Source organism: Marmota flaviventris, chromosome 6 (assembly GCF_047511675.1).
Source record: "Marmota flaviventris isolate mMarFla1 chromosome 6, mMarFla1.hap1, whole genome shotgun sequence".
Classification (NCBI taxonomy): Eukaryota; Metazoa; Chordata; class Mammalia; order Rodentia; family Sciuridae; genus Marmota; species Marmota flaviventris.
In genome coordinates, this window is record NC_092503.1 from 120,858,908 (window position 1) to 120,884,418 (window position 25,511).

General features: G+C 38.9%; 1 pseudogene; it reads right to left on the reverse strand.

Moving 5' to 3' along the window:
* Window positions 1–22,814: 22,814 nt before the first annotated feature.
* On the reverse strand, window positions 22,815–23,210 carry LOC114083180 (protein cornichon homolog 4-like; annotated as a pseudogene).
* Between the last annotated feature and the right edge of the window lie 2,301 nt (window positions 23,211–25,511).

The following is a 25,511-nucleotide window of genomic DNA, read 5'->3' on the forward strand; positions in this document are numbered from 1 at the left end:
TTTTCACTGTCCTCATTCTAGAGCTGAGGGATGGAGCCTTTACAACATGTGGAAGCTATCCAAGGTCATAGGGTCACTCGGACAAACACTGACAGGAGCAGGTCTGCCCCACAGCACAGTCTAAATCTAAAAGAGTTGGGGGCACCAGCACTTGGTGTGTTCCAGGGATCTGTAAGGCAAAAGAGGAAGCAAAGAGTATATTATAACTTTCATCATAAAAATTTTACTCTTACATCAATTTGTTTTTAGCTGAATAGTATGTGTACATATTTGTTAGCTGCGTGTTCAAAATACATGACTTAGGACAGGCATGTGGGGCTGGGGTTGTGGCTCAGTGGTAGAGCACTTTCCTAGCATGTGTGAGGCACCTGGCTCAATTCTCAGCACCACATAAAAATAAATAAAATAAAAGTTCATTGACAACTAAAAAATATTTTTAAAAAAGGAGGGCCTGTCTGCAAACATTTGGAAACTCCCTCCCAGAGAGGAAGGAACAACAACACCCAGCAAGAGGATGCTCCATGGATGCCAGATCACTCTTGGGCCTATGGAAAGGTCACACAGGCAGTCTTGCCGGGTTTCCTTGGCCTCTTCTGCCCCCTTGTGACTAGAATATTGCAGACAGAAAGGGCAGTTCCCAGAAGGAAGACAGAGAGGGTATGGAGGTGCAGACAAGAAATCTTAAAACTGTAGGGAGCTAGGGTTGTGACTCAGCAGTAGAGAGCTTACCTAGCATGTGTGAGGCACTGGCTTCTATCCTCAGCACTCTATAAAAAATATATGAATAAAATCAAGTTGTTTTTTTTTAAAAAAGGAATCTTAAAAATGTGGAAGGGAATCACATGGAGTCAGACCCCAAATTCCTTAACAAGACACCTTTAGCACAAGAGTTAAAATCAAGAATCAACAAATGGGATGAATTCAAACTAAAAAGTTTCTTCTCAGCAAGAGAAATAATATGGGAGGTGAATAGGGAGTCTACATCCTGGGAACAAATTTTTACCCCTCACACATCAGATAGAGCTCTAATCTCTAGATAATACAAAGAACTCAAAAAGATAAATAACAAAAAAAAAAAAAACAATCAACAAATGTGTCAAGGACCTGAACAGCCACTTCTCAGAAGAGGATATACAATCAATCAACAAATACAAGAAAAAAATATTCACCATCTTTAGCAATCAGAGAAATGCAAATTAAAACTACTCTAAGATACCATCTCACTCCAGTAATAATGGCAGACTTTATGAAGTCAAACAACAACAAGTGCTGGCGAGGATGCAGGGGAAAAGGTACATTCATACATTGCTGGTGATACTGCAAATTGGTGCAGCCAGTTTGGAAAGCAGTACGGAGATTCCTTGGAAATCTGGGAATAGAACCACCATTTGACACAGCTATTCCTCTTCTCGGACTATACCCAAAAGACCTAAAAAAAGCATACTACAGGGACACAGCCATATCAATGTTTATAGAAGCACAATTCACAATAGCTACACTGTGGAACCAACCTAGATGCCCTTCAATGGATAAATGGATAAAAAAATGTGGCATATATACACTATGGAATATTACTCAGCACTAAAAAATAGCAAGATCATGGCATTTTCAGGGAAATGGATGGCATTAGAGCAGATTATGCTAAGTGAAGTTAGCCAATCCAAAAAAAAAATGTAAAATGTCTTCTCTGATATAAGGTGGGTGACTCAAAATGGGGTAGGGAGGAAGAGCATGAGAAGAAGATTACCTCTAGATAGGGAAAAGAGGTAGAAATGGCAATGGAGGGAGAAGTGGAATTGCACGGAAGATGGAAGGAGGCTCTCATCATTATACAGAATACAAGTATGACGAAGTGAGGAAAAAGAAAAAAAGAAGTGTGCCATATTAGATTGGGTAGAGAGAAGATGGGAGGGGAGAGGTGGGGAGGGGATGGGGGAAAAGGAAGGACAGCAGAAATAAATAGACTTTATTATTGCTGTATGTATATACGTGACTGCATGACCAATGTGATTCTGCAACCTGTGCACTCAGAAAAATGGAAATTATGCCCCATCTGATTCAAATGTATTATATGTCAAGACCATTGTACTGTCATGTATAACTAATTAAAACAAATTTTAAAAATGTGGAAGGGATCGAAGGAAACCAGATATAAAATATCAGATACTGTATGTTTCCAAATATGTGATGTTAAAGAATAGACAGACGGAAGCTGTGGTAACAGAAGTCATATGAGGAGATCTCTGGCAGGCTGAGGAGGTAGTTAATACAGGAAGAGAGAGCAGGGAGCCTCCTGGGGTGAAGGAAGGATTCATATCTTCATCTGGGGTGCTTCCTCAGATATACACAAATGAAGATCAGTGCATTCATTCACTTTAACATTAAAAAGAAAAAGAAACAGCTGATCACAGTGGCACACACCTGGAATCCCAGAAGCTCGGGAGGCTGAGAAACAAGGATCCCAAGCTGGAGGCCAGACTCAGCAATTTAGTGAGGATCTAAGCAACTGAGCAAGAGTATCTCAAAATAAAAAATGAAAAGGACTGAGAATGTGCCTTGGTGATTAAGTACCCCTGGGTTCAATCCCTACTATATATATATATATATATATATATATATATATATATAGAGAGAGAGAGAGAGAGAGAGAGAGAGAGAGAGAGAGAGTATTATGGAGGGGAAGAGAAAAAACTATTCGCCTTACACAAAGGTTTTAGGCAGGTAAAACTTATGTATGGTAAAATAACCCTGGAAGATCCTTATAACACACATCAAGCATACATAAGGTTTTTCAGTTTACAATTAGTATTCATTACTTGATTGATGTCCAAGTTTCCTCTAGAATATAAATTTCATGGTGGTGTGCATGTGTTCCCAAAGCCTGGGATTACTAAGCCTGTCTTATCATAGCTACTTAATAAATATTTTTTCATTGACTGTAACTGATCACATGATTGCCCTAATGCTTTGGGGTGACTCAGCTCATCATGGTGGGAGCACATGCAGCAACAAAACCTCTCATCTCATGGCCAAGAAGTGAGAGAAACAATGAGAAAAGAATCCTAAAATCTCCTCCAAGGGGACACCCACAATGACCTAATGACCTCCAGTTGGCCCCACCTCCTAAAGGCTCCACCACTTCTCACTGGCAACAAGCTGAGAGGGAAAACATTTAAATGTGGGGACGTTGGAGACCCAAATGATAGTAGCCTGGTACTACTTCATTGTTTACTGGTACTAAGACCAAAGAGATCCCACACTGTTGTCCCTCAGAAAAAAAAGACAAACCACTTAATAGAGCAAGCAAAATCCCCACAATACATTTATTCAACAGTGAGTACAGTCAGATCATCCTTTGTAACATTTCCTGGTGTGGACCAGGGAAAAGTGCCAAAGCCCAGGTTAAAGGAACAATCTCCAGGGGTAATGAGAATAGGTGGACCAGGGACCCCGTTTTCTGCTGCCCTTGCTCCTTCAGAGGTAAGTTGATAAAGGAACAGGTGGGCTGTGTGCCCTTGGTCATGGTGTCAGCTCAGGGAAGCTTTGTAAAGTATCCTGCTGGTACTGGAGAGGATGATGGACATGGATAATAGTCTTGATCATGATAGGATTATTAGAGCATCCCTCCTACCCCACTGGAAAGACCATGTGGCTAGTCAACGTAGAACAGTAAAGGAAAGAAAGAAGAAAAGAATAAAGAACCCAGTGGAAGTGAAAGATTAATGAACTACCTCAGAACCAATGATGAGACATCTGGTCTGGGCTTCACCCAAGAGACTCTGATGTTTCTCCAGAGCTTTCTGTGGTGGGAGGACACATAAGGTGCCAAAGAAGGAAACAAAAGCCATTTGGGGAAAATGACTCTTGAGGAGAGAAACTAACTCTCTCAAACTTCCCTTGGCCATTCTGAGAGTCCCTCTCCTTCTGGTAAAGAACTCTGCTTCCCATCAGATGTCCCCCTCACTGAGGCAGAGAGAGTCATAAAGGTGAGTGGAAAAGGTGACAGACAACAAGCAAAGGTTCATACAGAGAATGAGGCAAAGAAAACATTAGCCAAGGACTTTGTGATGAAGTGGAAACTGGAAGGTACCCAGCTATGGGGAAGACCAAGGTAAGGGAAGGAGAAAGAGGTCCACGGTTATGAGATGAGAAGCTTACAAGTTAGAATAGAGGATCTGAGTTCCAGTCCTGTGGGGAATGATCCAGAGAAGTCTCTTGCTCTCTTTACTCTTCTTGTCAATTCTGCAGCGGAAAAAAATATTTGGGTATGTTGCAACTTATATTTCAAAGTTTCATCTTTCCAAATTAATAAAAAGGATATTTTGTTACGTGTTTATCATAAAAATTGCCTAATATAAAAATGTTTTATATACAACTAATATAAATTTTTTTATAAAATCAATCCATTGAAAGCAACAAAATACTGTATAGTTTTCATAGTCAGCAAATATCTTTCTTACTGAGGAGCAAAATTGACCAAGTATTATATCACACACAATTAGGAATATGTAACAAAATTCCCACAGTTATGTATAATTAAATGCACAAATTAAAAATTGGAAAAAAGAAAATTATATACATATTTTTTTCTCAAACAAATCACGTTCACTCATTCTGATGTTTTTCTTTCTTTCTTTCTTTCTTTCTCCCTCCAGTTTCAATGAATGCAACTTCAGTATTACTTACTACACCAGTTAGAGGCAACAAAATTTTTTATAAGTCTTTTCTGATACAAAAATAGTAAATGAATATATAAGATTCTGGGACAAATATAGAAATCAAAAACCTTATTTAATTAATTAATCAGTATTAGAATTGGTATTACTGTAGGCTGATTCACAGAGTATTTTAAGAAACAGGATGCTTATTATGCAGCAAGAAATACAATTTAAATTAAAGATGCTAAGATTCAGCAGTCCCAAGACTAGTACTATACCCAAAGGAAAGGAAATCAGTGTGGCAAAGAGATGTTTGCACTACCATATTTATTGCAACATGATTCACAATTGCCAAGATATGGAATCAACCTAGGTGTCCATGGATGGATGGATAGATAAAGAAAATATATGAACAAAACACACAAATACAAATGCACACATACACATATCTACAAGTAATACATATTTTTGTATTAGACTATTAATGCTCCAGTATGACACTGGAAGAACACAAAACCCAACTCTTTAACGTTAGTATGTTTTAAATAATTTTTCTTGGCAATATAGAGATTGGATGCCATGAATAATATTGAGGTAGTACTAAAAGAGGAATAAACCATGACAAAAACAACCAGAGACTGAGTAGAACTGCTAAAACAAGGCCCTACAGCAGCCATTCCATGTGGAGAGTGATAGTGGAACTGGCCTGAGGGGTTAAGTTCACACTCTTATGAAATCTGGGGGGCTTTGCAGAACCTGAGCCTGTAGAGAAGCATCAAAAATCTTTTAGAGAAGTGAGCTCTCTTGTTAAACAAAGAGAGTGGGATTTCAAGGATCTACATCATGGATTTGGATGTAATAAATGCAGCCAGGAAATAAAAGTCTTCCTTCTGTATAATCAAACATTTCCCTTTTTTTTCTTTCTTTTTTTTTATTGGTTGTTCAAAACATTACAAAGCTCTTGACATATCATATTTCATACATTGTATTCAAGTGGGTTATGAACTCCCATTCTTACCTCAAATAGAGATTGCAGAATCACATCAGTTACACATCCACATTTTTACATAACGCCATATTAGTAACTGTTGTATTCTGCTACCTTTCCTATCCTCTACTACCCCCCAATCCCTCCCCTCCCATCTTCTCTCTCTACCCCATCTACTGTAATTCATTTCTCTCCTTGTTTTTTTTTCCCATTCCCCTCACAACCTCTTATATGTAATTTTGTATAACAATGAGGGTCTGCTTCCATTTCCATGCAATTTCCCTTTTCTCTCCTTTCCCTCCCATCTCATGTCTCTGTTTAAAGTTATTTATTTCCTCCTACTCTTCCTCCCTGCTCTGTTCTTAGTTGCTCTCATTATATCAAAGAAGACATTTGGAATTTGTTTTTTAAGGATTGGCTAGCTTCACTTAGCATAATCTGCTCTAATGCCATCCATTTCCCTGCAAATTCCATGATTTTGTCATTTTTTAATGCAGAGTAATACTCCATTGTGTATAAATGCCACATTTTTTTTTTATCCATTCATCTATTGAAGGGTATCTGGGTTGGTTCCACAGTCTAGCTATTGTGAATTGTGCTGCTATGAACATCGATGTGGCAGTATCCCTGTAGTACGCTCTTTTAAGGTCTTCAAGGAATAGTCCGAGAAGGGGAATAGCTGGGTCAAATGGTGGTTCCATTCCCAGCTTTCCCAGGAATCTCCATACTGCTTTCCTAATTGGCCGCACCAATTTGCAGTCCCACCAGCAATGTACAAGAGTACCCTTTTCCCCACATCCTCGCCAGCACTTATTGTTGTTTGACTTCAGAATGGCTGCCAATCTTACTGGAGTGAGATGGTATGTTAGGGTGGTTTTGATTTGCATTTCTCTGACTGCTAGAGATGGTGAGCATTTTTTCATGTACTTGTTGATTGAGTGTATGTCCTCCACTGAGAAGTGTCTGTTCAGGTCCTTGGCCCGTTTGTTGATTGGGTTATTTGTTATCTTATTGTTTAATTTTTTGAGTTCTTTGTATACTATGGATATTAGGGCTCTATCTGAAGTGTGAGGAGTAAAAATTTGTTCCCATGATGTAAGCTCCCTATTTACCTCTCTTATTGTTTCTCTTGCTGAGAAAAAAAACTTTTTAGTTTAAGTAAGTCCCATTTGTTGATTCTTGTTATTAACTCTTGTGCTATGGGTGCCCTATTAAGGAATTTGGAGCCCGACCCCACAATATGTAGATGGAAGCCAACTTTTTTTTCTATCAGACGCAGAGTCTCTGATTTGATATCAAGCTCCTTGATCCATTTTGAGTTAACTTTTGTGCATGGCGAGAGAAGGGGATTCAGTTTCATTCTATTGCATATGGATTTCCAGTTTTCCCAGCACCATTTGTTGAAGAAGCTATCCTTCCTCCATTGCATGCTTTTAGTCCCTTTATCAAATATAAGATAGTTGTAACTTTATGGATTAGCCTCTGTGCCCTCTATTCTCTACTATTGGTCCACCTGCCCGTTTTGGTACCAGTACCATGCTGTTTTTGTTACTATTGCTCTGTAGTATAGTTTGAAATCTGGTATCGCTATGCCGCCTGATTCACACTTCCTGCTTAGAGTTGCTTTTGCTATTCTGGGTCTTTTATTTTTCCATATGAATTTCATGATTGCTTTATCTATTTCTACAAGAAATGCCATTGGGATTTTGATTGGCATTGCATTAAAACTATAGAGAACTTTGGGTAATATCGCCATTTTGATGATGTTAGTTCTGCCTATCCATGAACAGGGTATATTTTTCCATCTTCTAAGGTCTTCTTCTATTTCTCTCTTTAGGGTTCTGTAGTTTTCATTGTATAAATCTTTCACCTCTTTTGTTAGGTTGATTCCCAAGTATTTTATTTTTTTTGAGGATATTGTGAAGGGTGTGGTTGTCCTCATTTCCATTTCAGTAGTTTTGTTGCTGATTTACAGAAATGCCTTTGATTTATGCGTGTTGATTTTATATCCTGCCACTTTTCTGAATTCATTTATTAGTTCTAGTAGTTTCTTTGTAGACCCTGTTGGGTCTTCTAGGTATAGAATCATGTCTTCTGGAAATAGTGATAATTTAAGTTCTTCTTTTCCTATTTTTATGCCTTTAATTTCTTTCGTCTGTCTAATTGCTCGGGCCAGTGTTTCGAGAACTATATTGAATAGAAGTGGTGATAAAGGGCATCCCTGTCTTGTTCCAGATTTTAGAGGCAATGCCTTCAATTTTTGTCCATTAAGAATGATGCTAGCCTGAGGCTTAGCATAGATAGCTTTTACAATGTTGAGGTAAGTTCCTGTTATCCCTAGTTTTTCTAATGTTTTGAACATAAAGTGATGCTGTACTTTGTCGAATGCATTTTCTGTGTCTATCGAGATGATCATATGGTTCTTATCTTTAAGTCTATTGATGTGGTGAATAACATTTATTGATTTCCGTATATTGAACCATCCTTGCATCCAAGGGATAAATCCTACTTGATCATGGAGCACAATTTTTTTGATGTGTTTTTGTATCCGATTCACCAGAATTTTATTGAGGATTTTTGCATCTAGGCTCATTAGAGATATTGGTCTGTAGTTTTCTTTCTTTGAGGTGTCTTTGTCTGGTTTCGGAATCAGGGTGATTTTGGCCTCATAGAATGAATTTGGCAGAGCTCCCTCTTTTTCTATTTCCTGAAATAACTTGAAAAGTATTGGTATTAATTCTTCTTTAAAGGGTTTGGAAAACTCCTCTGTATACCCATCCGGTCCTGGGCTTTTCTTGGTTGGTAGTCTTTTGATTGCTTCTTCTATTTTATCCATTGATATTGGTCTTTTCAAATTGTGTGTATCCTCCTGAGTCTGGGCAAATCATATGACTTAAGAAATTTATTGATGTTTTCACTATCTTCTATTATATTGGAATATAGGTTTTCAAAATAATTTCTAATTGTCTTCTGTATTTCTGTAGCATCTGTTGTGACATTGCCTTTTTCAACCCGTATGCTAGTAATTTGAGTTCTCTCTCTTGTAATCTTCATTAGCATGGCTAAGGGTCTGTCGATCTTATTTATTTTTTTCGAAGAACCTACTTTTAGTTTTGTCAATTTTTTCAATAGTTTCTTTTGTTTCAATTTCGTTGATTTCCACTCTGATTTTAATTATTTTTTGCCTTCTGCTACATTTTCTGTTGTTTTGCTCTTCCTTTTCTAGGGCTTTGAGATGAAGTGTGAGCTCATTTATTTGTGTTTTTTTTTTTTCTTTTTTTGAGCAATGACCTTCAGGCGATGAATTTCCCTTTTAAAACTGCTTTCATTGTGTCCCATAGATTCCACTATGTTGTGTCTGTATTTTCATTTATCTCTAAGAATTTTTTGATTTCCTCCTTTATGTCTTCTGTAACCCATTGGTTATTCAGTAACATCTTGTTCATTTTCCATGTGATGTAGGATTTTTCCTTCCTTCTTTTATCATGGATTTCCAGTTTCATTCCATTATGATCAGATAAAATGCATGGTATATCTCCACCCCTTTATATTTACTAAGGGTTGCCCTATGGCATAACATATGGTCTATTTTTTAGAAGGATCCATGTGCTGCTGAGAAAAAAGTATATCCACTTGATGATGGTTGATATATTCTATATATGTCAGTTAAATCTAGGTTATTGATTGTGATATTGAGTTCTATAGTTTCTTTATTCAACTTTTGTTTGGAGGATCTGTCCAATAGTGAGAGAGGTGTGTTGAAGTCACCCATAATTATTGTGTTGTGGTCTATTTGATTCTTGAACTTGAGGAGAGTTTGTTTTATGAACGTCGCAGCACCCTTATTTGGTGCATAAATATTGATAACTGTTATGTCTTGTTGGTGAATGGTTTCTTTTAACAGTATATAATGTCCTTCCTTATCTATTTTGATTAACTTAGTCTTGAAGTCGATTTTATTTGATATGAGGATGGCCACTCCTGCTTGCTTACGAGGACCATGTGTGTGGTATATTTTTTCCCAACCTTTCAACTTCAGCCTGTGTATGTCTTATCCAATCTGATGTGTCTCCTGGAGGCAGCATATTGTTGGATTTGTTTTTTTTATTCCATGTTACCAGCCTATGTCGCTTTATTGGAGAGTTTAAGCAATTAACGTTTAGAGTTACTATTGATATATGGTTTGTACTTTCAGCCATGTTTGATTATTTATCTTTCTTTTTAATTTAGTTTGTTTCTCCATGATTAGCTTTCCCCCTACCCTCTGTCTTTACTGAGGTACTTCCCACTGTTGGTTTTGGTTATTGTTTTTCATTTCTTCCTCGTGTAGTGTTTTGCTCAAGATGCTTTGCAATGCTGGTTTTCTGGCTGCAAATTCTTTTAACTTTTGTTTATCATGAGAGATTTTTATTTTGTTGTTGCACCTGAAGCTTCATTTTTCTGGATACAGAATTCTTGTTTGGCATCCATTGTCTTTCAGTGTTTGAAATATGTTGTTCCAGGATCTTCTCTCTTTCAGCGTCTGTGATGAAAAATCCGTTGTTAACCTTATTGGTTTACCCCTGAATGTAATCTGCCTCCTTTCTCTTGTAGCTTTGAATATTTTCTCTTTGTTCTGTATATTGGATACCTTCATAACAATGTGTCTTGGCATTGGTCTACTGTGATTTTGTATGCTCGGTGTCCTGTATGCATCTAAAATTTGTATATCCGTTTCCTTTTTTATTTCTGGAAAGTTTTCTACAATTATTTCATTCAGCAGGTTACTCATTCCCTTGGTTTGAATCTCTATACCTTCCCTCTATCCCGATGACTCTTAAGTTTGTTTGTTTGTTTATGTTATCCCATATCTCTTGGATGTTTTTCTTGTGATTTTTTACCAGCCTTTCTGATTTGGCTAGACTCTTTTCAAGATGATATATTTTGTCTTCATTATCTGACGTTCTGGCTTCTACTTGCTCCACTCTGTTAGTGATACTCTCATTTGAGTTTTTAATTTGGTTTATAGTTTCCTTCATTTCCAGAATTATTGTTTATTTTTTTATAATCTCTATCTCCAAAAAGATGCTTATTTGCTTCTTTTATCTGTTTATGTAATTCATTTTCAATGTGTTCTTTCACTGTTTGAATTTGCTGTCTCATATCCTCTTTATGGTTCCATTCCATCTCTCTAAGGTATTCCTAGAGTTCTTTATTTGACCATTTTTCTGATTCCTCTAGGTCCTCCTGAATATTTAGGGTGTCCTGCATTTTTTGTACTCCTTTTCTTTCTTGCTTTTTCATGCTGCTCATGTTACTTCTTGTTCTGTTTGACTGCTGAGTTACTTTTTACTCCTATAAATTTATTTGATGCTTGGGAGGAAAGGTATTAGAAGGGAAGGGAAGAAATCACTAAAGAGAATGAGAGTACGCAGGTAGAATTCAAGGAAGGGGGAATAAGGAAATTGAAAAGACAAAAGAAAAAAATAATGAAAAAAATAAAAATTAAAAATCATAATAAAAAATATTTTAAAAAATTTTTAAAAAATTAAAAAAATGAAAATGAAAGAAAACAAATAAAAAATATTAAATGCAGTCTTAGAGTTTGATTAACTTCTCTTCCAGTAGGTGGAGCTGTGCCCACTGGGCCAAGCTTCTCCTCTCAATATGCAGGAGCCAATCACTGTGAAACAGCTCCTCCTCCCCGACTGGGCGGGTCTCCAATCCTAAGTGCCTAGGGCCTTCTCTTGTGTCTAGTCACTTCCCCACTTTTCCTCAAGCCAGGGCCTGCTCACCAGTGATGCTCACCACAATACTGGCTACACGCCATGTCTGCTGCTCCCGGAAGCCCTATTTTCTTGAACAACTGGGACACTCTCCCTGTTTGCCATTCCCTCAGACCCTAAGTTTGTGGAGCTTGGGGCTGAGAACCCTCAGCGAATTTTGCTTGCCCTCCGTTAGCCACGACCCTGGTAGCTGGTGCAAGAGACCTCAGTTGTCAGCATTGGTGGAAGCGGTAGCCGGGGGTTCCATGCTGCGGGTCCCGCGCCACTCCTCATTCCCTCGGTCTGACTATTGCACTCACGGGAGAGCTGGGAGGGGCCCTTAATGTTTCCCTGCTGTGTGGAGAGGGAGGACTAGGGGTTACACACCTGTCGCCGCCGGTTTCAATGAAGTTATCTCCTCCACCGCATTTGGTGACGTCAGTTCTCTGCTATGGTGGTATCCCATGCAAATGGTGACAATTCGTTCCCTTTGCCGGGTGACCAATGCAATGGGTGGCTCCTGACTGGCTCCCCCAAGCCCCGTCTCAATCCTGTGGCCACTACCTATGAAGGCTCGGTTGATATTAACCTCTGCAGGTTCAGAAGGGCCGACCAGTTGTTTCAGTGGGATCCTTTAGTGCTGAGTCACAGCGGTTTGTCTGCGAGACACAGGTGAACGGGAGCTTGAATTCAGCCGATCTGGACTCCGTGTGTGTTCTGAGAGGCCCAGAGTGTTCGCCCCAGATCCACATCAGCTCAGCATTGCCTAGTAATCCTGAGAAAACAGCATTTATACGGTTTATGACTCCCTATGCCCGCAGCTGAAGAGGTCAGAGACTTGATCTCTCCGCGCCCACCGCCATGTTGGATCTCTGTCTCAAACATTTCCCTTTTAACAAAATTAGAAAGCTCAGGAAACCACTTTACAACCTCTATCAGTGTAACTTTTCAAGAGAAATTAATTGCAATATGTTAACCTAGGTAACTTATAAATCAAAGCAATATTAACAAACTTTACCAACAGGGAGAATGTTAAGCACTCTCTCTGGAATTAGGTAGCTTGTCCACTTGTTAGAATAATTAGTTCTATTTTCTTTGGATAAAATCATGTTATGTGCATACTATCTTTTTTGTTTCAAAAGAAGTGTGCCTGTAGCTCCTTCATAAATGTACAGGATAAATGGAAGGAAGGATATGACAAGTAATTTTTTTCCGTTGTTTTTTAAATACTTTAATTATGGTAAAAATACTATCTTGTTCAAATACAAAATTATATACTGCTATGGTCATGATTCTCATGATGGTGTAAGTAGTCACTGATTCTGCAACTGTTAACTGTAATGTATCTTTTTTAAAATTAGGTATATATGGCAGCAAAATACATTTTGATTCATTATACACATTGCTGAACAAATTTTCATTTCTCTGGTTATACACCATGTAGCCTCACACCCTATGTGCAGTCTTACATGTACCTAGGGTAATGATATCCATCTCATTCCACCATCTTTCTGTTCCCATGCCCCCTCCCCACCCTCCCTCCCCTTTGCCCAATCAAAGTTCTCCCATTTCCCCCATGCCTCTCCCTCCCCATTTTGGATCAACATCCACTTATCAGAAGAACATTTAGCCTTTGGTTTTGGGGGATTGGCTAACTTCACTTAGCATTATATTCTCCAACGCCATCCATTTACCTCAAATGCCATGATTTTATTCTCTTTTATTGATTAGTAAAATTCAATTGTGTATATATACCACTTTTTTATCCATTCATTCACTGAAGGGCATCTAGGTTGGCTCCACAGTTTAGTTATTGTGAATTGTGGTTGCACCAATTTGCAGTCCCACCAGCAATGTATGAGTTTACCTTTTCCCCCACATCCTTACCAACATTTATTGTTGTCTGTTTCTTGATAACTGCCATTCTGATTGTTGTGAAATGAAATCTTAGAGTAGTTTTAATTTGCATTTCTCTAATTACTAGAGATGTTGAACATTTTTTATATATTTATTGATTGAATGTAAATCATCTTCTGAAAAGTGTCCATTCAGCTCCTTAGACGATTTGTTGATTGGATTGTTTGGTTTGTTGGTTTTAAGTTGTTTGAGTTCTTTATAAATCCTGGAGATTAGTGCTCTACCTGATTGATTGTTTCTTTTGCTGCGAAGAAGCTTTTGAGTCCATCCCATTTATTAATTCTTTGCCGCAGTCTGGCTGGGCACAATCAGGAGCCACTTGTCAAAAGAAACTAACTTTATTTTTAGAACCACACACGCCAAACAAAACAGCCTCTCAGGAAAAACCCTCAGAGCCTCAACTGCCACCACCGGCTTTCCACAAGCCTCTCTCTCCCACACAAGCTTCTCTCCACCTCCCACAATCCTCCTGCTCTTGAGGCCGATTGGCTGGGTGACGTGGGCGGAGCCAAAAAAGTCCCCCAATGAGCAGCTCCGTGGTCTGAAAGGGCAGGGAAACAGTCCAATGAGCATCACCGCAGAGGAGCCAATCAGCTAGATGTTGCTGGGGCCGCTGTGAGCCAATCATCAGCCGGCAGCTGGAAGTTTGCTGGCAGCTGGAAGTTTGCTGGGGCCCCTTCGGCTGTGGCTCTCAACATCTCCCCCTCTCTGTTTAAACAACAAGCATGTGGCTTAGGGACCGTGTGTGTTAGGCAGTCCAATTCAACATATGGTCCTTACCCGTCATCGGATGAACTGACCTCTAGGCGTCAGCCTCCTGTCTTAGGTTGGTATCACTGCAATTGGATCATACCCGTCACTGACTACCGGTCCAGCATACAGCTATACTTGTGGATAGGCCTTTGCACCAGTGGGGGGGTGAGGTTCTTTGCCTTACCTCTGTTGGCCCCCAAATTTTAGACCATCACTAGTAGAGGAGGATGCAAAATGCCATGACATTAAGCCAATTGAGGGCTCCTTTGAAAAATTGTACCACCGGTGAATCATCAGCAAAAATACCCCAACACTACCACAAGTCGCTGCACCAACAGATAGTTCACAATGCATACAGGTGAGCTCACAATGTGTCCAGGCAAGTTCTGCAAGCAGTTCAGTGATGGCTATTGTAGAAGCTGTAGATTGGTTTTATCTTTGACTTCACCAGCACTGGGATGAAGATAGGAATTCTGGCAATAATGGCAAAAGAAAAAATTATGTAACATTACAGAAGGCACTAAAAGAAAACAATTTTCTTAACAATTTACATTATCTTTAAGAGAATTATTAAATATAATGAAAAGGAAAGGTGAAAGTAAACAAACAGATCTGTTAACCTTCTTTTTTGTTTACATATTAAAACAATCCTCAACAGTTGTTTACCCAATTTAAATTAAACCATATAAATCACGTGAAAAAAAATATTTGGATCCATTTTATCATGAGCGCTCATCATATATGATATATGGACATACGTACATTCAAACATATAACACAAAACACAAGTGTGCACACATAATATAATACATACAACACATAACATTATAGTAAAGGCCTTATAACTTTTTACAGGTGAAATCTCCATTGCAATGTTTAAAAACTCTATAGTCAAAAAATAGAACTGATCAGCAAAACATTAACCTAGGTCTGTATGAGCTCAAAAAACAAAATAGAACTTCATGATATGGCAAAGGGCAATAATAAAATAGATATTGAAAAAAGCATCCTGGTTCTGTTGCAGATGTAAGAATAGCCAAACTGGAGTTTTGGATATCAGTTGTTATGGATTTGAGCCAAATCATCTTCTTTTTGGTCTGTAGAAATCGCTTTAGTTAATCTTTCTGGAATCCAAATCGGCTGCTGTTCTCCCTGTGGAAACACATAAACAGACCCCCGACTCCAGACAATCACTGGGTCAGGATCTTGGTTAATCTCTCTGGAATCCAAATCGGCTGCTGTTCTCCCTGTGGAAACACACAAACAGACCCCCAACTCCAGACAGTTACTGGGTCAGGACCTTTCCATTGTCCTGTTAGAATATCCTTCCAAAGTACCTTGGGCTTATGCACATTTTTTGGACACATATGCCTTTCCGCAGCACTAAGTCCTGATGAATCCAAATTTAAAAAGTTTAGAGTAAAAAGGGTTATTTTAAGTTTATCTTTGGGGAATATATACCCCTTCCCAATTCCTTCTTTTTGCTTTAATAAGTACATTTTAATAGTTTGATGAGCTCTTTCAACTATGCCTTGTCCCTGTGGATTGTATGGGATTCCTGTTATATGAGTAATGCCAAATGTTGAGCAAAATTGTTTAAAAGAGGTAGAAGTATAACCAGGGGCATTATCTGTTTTTAACTGTTTTGGAACACCCACAGTGGCAAAATTTTGTAAGCAATGAGCTATAACATCTTTAGTTTTTTCTCCGGCATGAAGGGAGCCCATCAAAAATCCAGAAGAAGTATCAACTGTAACATGCAAATATTTTAATTTTCCAAATTCTGGCAAGTGTGTGACGTCCATCTGCCAAATATGGTTAGGTATCAATCCTCTAGGATTGACTCCAAGATTAACTTGTGGTAAAAAGGTCACACAATTTTGACATTGTTTTATTATTTGTCTAGCTTGTTCCTTAGTTATTTTAAAACGCTTTTGTAAAGTATTAGCATTGACATGGAACTTTTTATGAAAATTTATAGCTTCTTCTAGTGTAGAGAAAATAGGTATGTCATGTGTAGTTTTATCTGCTAAATCATTGCCCAAACTAAGGGCTCCAGGCAATCCTGTATGTGCCCTGATATGTCCTATAAAGAATGGATCTTTTCTGTCCCAGATTAGACTTTGTATAGTGGAAAGCAAAGAGAAAACAGTAGAAGAAGGGGAAATCCTACCAGCATCTTCAAGAGATACTATAGCATTAACTACATACTGACTATCAGAAAATAAATTAAATACAGAATCTTTAAACATCACAAAAGCTTGTAAAACTGCATTAAGCTCTACCTTTTGAGCTGATTGTTTGGGTACTAAAAATGTAAAAGTTTGATCAGGGGTAACTACTGCTGCTGTACCATTATTTGACCCATCAGTGAATATATTTGGAGCATTCATGATAGGTGTTTTTCTTGTCATTTTTGGAAAAATTACAGGATGCAATGACCAAAAAGACAATAAAGGATTAGATGGTAAGTGGTTATCAAATGAAACATTAGATTTGCACATGATTATTGCCCAAGTATTTAACTCATTAGCTAACTCATCAATTTGATTCATAGTATATGGAGTAATAATTTTATTGGGAGAAATTCCAAACACTCCCTTTGCTGCTTTTATTCCTTTGAGTATTAATTGTCCTACAGCCTCAGGATACCTAGTAAGAATAGTGTTAGGATAATAAGATAAATGTATCCATAATAATGGACCTTCTTGCCAAAATACTCCTGTACAATATTTTTTGTTGGTAGTACAATAAATAATAAAGGCAAACATATCAATTCTATCCAAATGCATATTTTCCATATATGTTTCAATGATTTTTAATGCCTTTCTTGCTTCAGGCGTTAACATTCAGGGTGAATTTTGATCTGATGGACCTTTCAGGATATCAAATAAAGGTCCCAACTCTCCTGTTGGTATACCTAAATAAGGCCTTATCCAATTTATGTCTCCTAATAACTTTTGAAAGTCATTAAGTGATTTGAGTTGATCTACTCGTATTTGAATTTTTGGTGGACGGACCATGGTTGAGGATAATAGAACTCCTAAATAATTAATTGGAAAATTTAATTGTACTTTATCTATTGCTATCTCTAGATTATAATTTTTTAATAAGTTTGTAACTGTGGCATAACATTCTAGCAATGTGTTTTTATCTTTGTGTGCTAATAATACATCATCCATATAGTGAAATATTTGTAGTTCAGGATTTTGATTTCTAAGTGGCTGGATTACTTTGTTAACATAAATTTGACACATAGTTGGGCTGTTAGCCATCCCTTGAGGGAGTACTTTCCATTCATATCTCTGATCAGGACCTTCATGATTCAGTGCAGGGATAGTAAATGCAAAACGTGGACTATCCTCAGGATGAATTGGAATTGAAAAAAAACAATCTTTAATATCTATAACTAAAACATACCAGGTTTTTGGCAAAGCAGACAATTGAGGAATCCCTGATTGAGCAGGTCCCATAATAACCATCTCATTATTAATGGCTCTTAAATCTTGCAATAATCTCCATTTACCAGATTTCTTTTTGATGACAAAAATGGGAGTATTATGGGGAGATACAGAAGGTTGTATATGTCCTTCCGCTAGTTGTTGTTTGACCAGGTCATGGGCTGCTTGTATCTTTTCTTTAGTCAGGGGCCACTGAGGAACCCATACTGGTCTTTCTGATTTCCAAGTAATTTTTATTGTCTCAGTGGCCCTTTCTGAAAATCCAACCCATGTCTTTCTGTTCCTTGATCTATTTGTATTGGTGCTGCTATACCTTGTTCTTGTTTTTCTAATCTTTTTCCTTTCCTAAAACCTTGTCTAGTCATAATAGTGGGTGCATTTTGGTTGATGTTATTTGTTAATGTCAAACCTAATTGATCTAGGACATCTCGTCCCCATAAATTTACGGGAAGATGATCCAATACATATGGCTGTATAGTTCCTTCACATCCTTCAGGATCCTTCCAATCTAATACCATTGCACTTCTATGGGGATTAGTTGCCACTCCTAGGCCTCGAAACGTTTGAGTGGCTTGTTGTAATGGCCAATGTTTTGGCCATTCTTGACGAGAGATGATGCTAAGGTCTGCACCTGTATCCAGTAGCCCATTAAATTCATGTCCTTGAATATTTAGTTTTAGCATGGGGCGAGAATCTAAATTTAAAGAAAGCATAGCCCAGTCTACACCTGTGGAGCCTAATCCCTTGGAACCTCTTTCTACAGTACGACTGGAAAATTTATCATGTAGGATGGGTATTATTAGTAACTGTGCTATTCTATCTCCTGGTGAAATTACTGATATGCCCTTTGGAGAACTGGCTATAATTTTTATTTCACCTTCATAATCGGGATCAATTACCCCAGGACTTATCATAAGTCCTTTTAGAGTAGAAGAGCTGCGTCCCAATAATAAGCCTACTGTTCCTTTGGGAAGAGGTCCTTTCACCCCTGTGGGAATGATTTGAACTCCCATCTCTGGAGTTAGTACTGCTCTGGCGGAGGCGCAGATGTCCAACCCTGCGCTCCCTCTGGTTTGTCTGATGAGGGATCTGATGGACAATGTGTCCTGGGCACTACCCTGATGGGGTTGCTGGGTTCCTCCAGTGCTCCGTATATTTGTGGTTTTGGGCCCCGGAGCATTGGGCCCCCCTGTCCATTTTTTGGCAATGGAGCCCGATGCCTTTCTCCACGATATCGTGGATAAACACCTGGTCCTTGTTCGTTTTTTGATAATGGAGTACCCTCTATGGTGGTTTGAGAACGGCATTCATTAGCCCAATGTCTCCCTCTACGGCATCGTGGGCAAATACCTGGTATTCTACTCCTTTGATACCTAGTTTTGTTAAACCCTCCTCCAATGGGGCAATTCCTTTTAAAATGTCCTGTTTGTTCACAATTGTAGCATGTTCTTGGCCTGGCATCTAAAGCCTGTTTTACTGCAGCTGCCACAATTTGCCCTTGTTCATTAATGTCTCTGGCATCTAAAGCCTGTTTTACTGCAGCTGCCACGACTTGCTCTTGTTCATTAATGTCTCTACATAATTTAATATATGTGTTTAAATCTTCATGTTTCCATGGTCTAATGATATCTCTGCACCAACGATTCGCTTGCTCATAAGCCAGGTGTTTTAGTAATGGCATTGCTTGTTCTGTATTCCCAAAAACTCTGGTAGCTGTTTGAATATGCCTATCTACAAATTCAGCATAAGGTTCATTAGCTCCTTGTATTACCTTAGATAATTGACCTTGTAAACCTCCATGTCCTTGCAAAGTCTTCCATGCCTTAATTGCATCTGCAGCAATTTGTGTGTATACGCCAGGATCATATGCAATTTGTTGCTGCTGATCCTCATAAGGTCCCTTTCCTAACAACATATCTAGATTTCTCTGAGGATAACCAGCTGCTGCATTTCGCCTAGCCGTCTCCTTGCAAAATTCCTCATTGGCAACCTTCCATAACAGGTATTGTCCTCCATTTAGCACAGCTTTACACATATTAGCCCAATCTGCTGGCGTCATGTTCAAGCTGTTAATGGATTCGACCATGCTTACAGTGAAGGGTGCTTGAGGACCATAGGTTGTTACAGCCTCTTTTAGCTGCTTCACTGTTTTGAAATTTAAAACTTGGTAAAATCGCTGCCCTCCTGCCTCAAATACACGGCATGTTAATATTTGAGATCTTGTCTCAGGATCCCAACTATCAACTGCGGGGGTTGGGGACCTCCCAGCATATGGAGGTGGCCTTGTTAGTTGGACACTTACGTCCTCTGGTGATAGAAAGGTGTTAGTATCAGTCTCCTGTTGTAACTTTCCCCCTGATGGCTTTTTCTGTTTTACACTTTCTTTCTCTGTCTGATTAGCTTGAGAGGCCTTCTCTTTTACTTGAATCTTTTCCTCTGTCTGACTAACTTGAGAGACCGTCTCTTTTACTTGAATCAATATGTCTTCTCCTTCCTCTACCATTGTCTGAACTGAAGGCTTTGGACTAAGCAAACAAGATATGAACGTCCACAATGGCAATGTGCCAACTGGCAGAGTCCCTGGGCTTTTCTTTTCTATTCTTTTTAAATCTTCACCATGATGGTTCCATTGTGATATATTTAACAACTCCTCCTTAAAAAGCCATGGGCTACATTTTTGTATTGTATCAACGTATGCCCTGATTGTTCTTGATTTTACTGAGATGCCTCCTTCCTCTAACAATTTACTTAACACTCTTTCAGTTTGTTTTTTACTAATTTCTGATCCCATATTTCTACTATAATACAACCCAACAAGATAACGCCTAACAAAACTGAAACTGAGTGAAACAAAATTGGAACAACACAAAATCATTATAATAGCCTCCTGAAATGTCCATCCGTCCTTTCTCCCTATCTGTTCCTCAGATGTGAGCGGTTTTTCTTCCATCTTACACATCTCCAGGGACAGGCAACTTAAAACAAAAGTGAAACAAAATAACAAAAGAAGAATCTTAAAATGGCTACCCATCCTCTCGCCCTGCCCTCAGGGGCGAGCAGTTCACTTACCCTCAGTCGCTCCCCATGCGAGCCACCAAATGCCGCAGTCTGGCTGGGCACAATCAGGAGCCACTTGTCAAAAGAAACTAACTTTATTTTTAGAACCACACACGCCAAACAAAACAGCCTCTCAGGAAAAACCCTCAGAGCCTCAACTGCCACCACTGGCTTTCCACAAGCCTCTCTCTCCCACACAAGCTTCTCTCCACCTCCCACAATCCTCCTGCTCTTGAGGCCGATTGGCTGGGTCACGTGGGCGGAGCCAAAAAAGTCCCCCAATGAGCAGCTCCGTGGTCTGAAAGGGCAGGGAAACAGTCCAATGAGCATCACCACAGAGAAGCCAATCAGCTAGATGTTGCTGGGGCCGAGGAGCCAATCAGCTAGATGTTGCTGGGGCCGCTGTGAGCCAATCATCAGCCGGCAGCTGGAAGTTTGCTGGCAGCTGGAAGTTTGCTGGGGCCCCTTCGGCTGTGGCTCTCAACAATTCTTGATTTTATTTCTTGCACTTTAGGACTCTTTTTAAAGAAGTCGGGGCCTAATCTGATCTGATTAAGATTTGTACCTACTTTTTCCTCCATTAGGCGCAGCGTCTCTAGACTAATTCCTAGGTCCTTGATCCACGTTGAGTTGAGTTTTGTGCATGGAGAGAGTTGGGGGTTTATTTTCATTTTGCTGCATATGGATTTCCAGTTCTCTCAGCACCATTTGTTGAAGAGGATATCTTTTCTCCAATGTATGTTTTTGATGCCATTGTCTAGTATGAGATAACTGTATTTAAATGGGTTTCTCTGTGTCTTCTATTCTGTACCATTGGTCTACATGTCTACATGGGTGCCAATTCCATGCTGTTTTTGTTACTATAGATTTGTAGTATAGTTTAAGGTCTACTATTGTGATGACTCTGCTTCATTCTTCTTGATAAGGATTACTTTTGCTATTCTGGGTCTCATTTTTCCAAATAAATTTCATAATTGCTTTTTCTATTTCTATAAGGAATGATGTTAGGATTTTAATTGGAATCACATTGAATCTGTATAGTGCTTTGGGTAGTGTGGCCATTTTGACAACATTAATTTTGCCTATCTAAGAGCATGGGAGATCTAAGAGCATGGGAGATCTTTTCATCTTCTAAGCTGTGTTCTGTAGTTTTCATTGTAGGGGTCTTTCACCTATTTTGATAAGTTGATTCCCAAGGATTTTATATATTTTTGAGACCATTGTGAATGGGGTATTTTTCCTAATTTGTCTGTCAGAGGATTCATCACTGATGTATAGAAATGCAATTGATTTATGGGTATTGATTTTATATTCTGTTACTTTGCTGAATTCATTCATTAATTCCACAAGTTTTCTGGTGGAGTTTTTTTTTGATCTTCTAAGTATAGAATCATGTCACCAACAAATAATGATTTGAGTTCTTCTTTTTCTACTTGTATCCTTTGAATTCCTTTCATCTGTCTAATTGCTCTGGGCAGTTTTTCAAGGACTATATTGAATAGAAATGGTGAAAGAGGGCATCCCTCTCTTATAACAGTTTTTAGAGGAAATGCTTTCAATTTTTGCCATTTAGAATGATGTTGGCCTTGGGTTTAGCATAGATAGCTTTTACAGTGTTGAGGCATGTTCCTACTATTCTGAATTTTTCTAGTGTTTTGAACATGAAAGGGTGCTGTATTTTGTCAAATGCTTTCTCTGTATCAATTGATAAAATCATATGATTATTATCTTTAAGTCTCTTGATGTGATCAATTATATTTACTGATTTCCATATGTTGAACCAACTTTGCATCCCAGGAAAGAACCACACTTAATCATGGTGCACTACTTCTTTATTATGCTTTTGTGTGCAATTTGCCAGAATTTAATTGTGAATTTTTGCATCAACATTTGTCAAGGATATTGGTCTGAATTTTTTTTTCCTTGATGTGTCTCTGCCTGGTTTTGATATCAGGATGATACTGACTTTGTAGAATGAGTTCAGAAGGGATACTTCCTAGTCTATTTCATGGAGAAATTTGAGGAATATTTGGTATTAATTCTTCCTTATAGGTCTTGAACAACTAATCTGTGAATCCGTCTGGTCTCAGGATTCTTTGTTGATAGGCTTTTGATGGTGTCATCTAATTCCTTGCTTGAAACTGATCTGTTTAAATTGTGTATGTCCTATGACTCAGTTTGGGTTGATCATATGCCATTGTAGTGTATATTAACTCCAACCATAGTTTCTTTGTCTTCAGTCATTTATCACAGCTAAAATAATGTTATGAAAATACATGAGGAAATGAAGCAAGTGGAAGCAAAGCTTGATCATGGTTTCTTTCATGTGTGACTTCAGTAGACCTCAATTTTGTATTTCTGTTGGGTCAAACATCCCTATGTTGCCACTTGGCACCATAATGAACCAATCTATATTCCAAGTAGCAACAGCTAAAATTAAGAGGGAAGAAGAAACAGTGCATCAAAACAAGCAGAATATGGTGACAATGGTATGGCCAAGAAATTCTGAGCAACATGATCTAGGATCAATGTAATCACATTCTAAATCAGATGATATAATTCTGAAGTAGACTGCAAGGCAGTTGAGGAAACAACAATTTTGGAGTAAGAAAACAAACACTACTGCCTCCATCCTCCTCTTTCTCCTTTCTTTCCTAATCTGTTGCTGACACTTTTTCCATCAAACTGACAAATAATCTATTTACATATAGAAAACACTTAAAATCTACAAAAAATCAAGATATTTATATAACATCATTGTTGGAGTTAACCATTTTACTAAATTGATTAATGCCTTAATTACTCTTCCTCACATGCTGTGAGCATGTCAGTGCTCTCCTTTAAAAGGTACTAAGTTATTGTGGTTTAGATGCTTCTATCAAAGTCTAGAAACCATTTGAACAAGAAAAACTTAATATAGACTTATTCATGCCTGAGGCCCTGAGTTTATTCCCTAGCACTGAAAAAGGAAAAGGAATTAACAAATAAAAGGTGGTTATCTACTTGGGATGAGGCAGAGTAGCAAAGGAAGGAAGCAATGTAAGATAGGGTTCCCAGTGAAACTGAGGTGCAGAACTCAATGGGGAAGATGGGATGATGGCCCACTGGAAGGTGCTGTGGTGCTGGTCACTGATGTGGTCAATTAGTCGCTCGGTTACCTTGTCGTGGGGGTTAGAGATGCAGAATCAACACATAGACTCTGGGAACTGGTGAGAGAACTGGCTGGAGCCCCACCTCAGGTCGTCATCAAGCAACTCAGTTTATTTTTGGAATGCATACAATTGTTATAGGGTTCCAGTGGGGCGGCCTATCAATCACACATGAGCAGATAGTATCCATAAGCCAATCATCTTATGCCTAATGTAACCATACTATGAGGATTTTCTAAATATTGTTATCATCAGGAAGGGTCTTTGTCCCTAGGGTCGGGGGTTTCTAAGTTAGGAGTTCCATGTCTGAAGCTCCTGGCTATTAGCTTCCTGGCCTGGCAGCTTGGCAATGCTAACCACAGGTGCTAAGGATGTGGTTTCACTCAGGGCTCGGCTGGCTAGAGCAGAGCATTGCATCCTGCAGGCCTTCCTATCAAGCCCAAACAAATGTAAATTCTTCAAGCACTCCAAGCTGCTCATAGCTGCTAGCTGTATACTGAAAGTGATTCCAACCATTTCCTCCCTTTTTATTAAACTTGTTGCTGAAGGAGAACCATGATGAGAGAACAAAGGAAGAGGGAAGAGCATAGAAAAAGGGGAAAGAACCAAGACATGGCCCATTCCTGTAGCTGCACTTGTTTCCTGCTGTGGTGAGAGGGTAGCCATTGCTGACTTGGTCTCTGTCTGTCACTTGGGTCCCCATATGAGCTGGGCATGGGGAAAAAGCATCCATAGGGGCAAAAGACCTCTCCTAAATGGGTGAAGACTTAGGCCTTTGCACAGGTGAGGGGTGAGGTTCTGTGCCTCACCTCTCTTGGTCTCCTAGTTTTCTCCTGATGGCCCCTCTGTGACTGTGCCTGTCTTTGGTTGTACTTCCCTTGAGGAATCTTACCCATCCTTGGCAAACCAGCCATCCTCTGGGGCCAAACAGGGTGATGTGGAGTGTGCAAGGCATTTTCCCCAAGAGAGTTCTCTGTCTCCTTGATAGATAATGCCCCCATGTCCTCCATGCCAGCATTCACCTTAGGATCAGGAAATTCAGGTTTCTTCTCTGTGGAGGGCCAAGCTCACAGCACTAGGCTGGTGAAGCTGCATTCAGGAAGGAAGGAGAAAGGCCATAGACAAACAGTAATATAGTGACAGAGCTGAGAGAGACAGATAGATGAAAAGGAGAGCAGTGATAAGACTCAGGGTATGATCCCTCATAGAGAACTGGCCCTTAGTTGGTACTATTTAGATCCTGTCCATAGCCACCATTCATACAGATGCAGAGGAATCATTATTTTCCTTTTGACTTTCCTTATATGCATGAACTAACATAGCTTGTTTTGCTTCTATTTTGTTGTGCCTTTTTTGGAAGCATCTTAAAATAACATATGCTAAAACAAGAAAAACTATGCCAATACCAGTGAGGATCCAATTAGTAGGGTCAATTAAAGCTGACAATTTATCTCATAGTTGCTGTAAGATTGAGGGGTTAAGAATTAGCTCTGCTCTGGTTTCATTTAGGCTGAGAATCTGGGCATGCAGCATCATAGTGAAATTTCTAAAAGTCATATCCCAAGGCCCCTTAAGTCTATTTGCTAGTTCAAGCCAAGCTTCTGTTACATTTCTTAGTGAGACAGGGATTTGACAAATATTCAGAAATTGAGGACTGCAGGGTACTCTAACATTCAATTGAAGCATATCAACTTTTTCATCAATATGGTCAATCTTTTGTTGTAAAATCAAGATACCTCCTTGAAAGTGCAGGTTTAGTTGCTCCTGGGTGGTCAGGGCTTTAG